This window comes from Pygocentrus nattereri, chromosome 8, assembly GCF_015220715.1.
Source record: "Pygocentrus nattereri isolate fPygNat1 chromosome 8, fPygNat1.pri, whole genome shotgun sequence".
Lineage (NCBI taxonomy): Eukaryota > Metazoa > Chordata > Actinopteri > Characiformes > Serrasalmidae > Pygocentrus > Pygocentrus nattereri.
This window is the reverse complement of record NC_051218.1, coordinates 31,535,072-31,535,370: the sequence shown is the minus strand read 5'-3', so window position 1 is coordinate 31,535,370 and position 299 is coordinate 31,535,072.

Here is a 299-nt window from a genome sequence, read left to right as displayed (position 1 = left end):
CCCTCACTTCATTTGCATTTTGCTTAAAAAACTCTCATGTTCAGTTTAAAACTGCATTTCATATAGTTCAGCAAAAATGGCCATAACCCTATGCTTTTTTATTCAATTATATGAATATGTATAATTACATTTATATATTACGTGTGACAGTTTCTGGCTTTAACCTATAAATCTGCAGCAAGCCTGCTTTTAGATCAACCTTTTCTACCCTCAGTGAATAAAAAGCTTTTTTTCATTTTATACTGGGCGTCATCAACCCCACCACGCAGAGAGAGCAGATTAATCATTAATTATGTTAC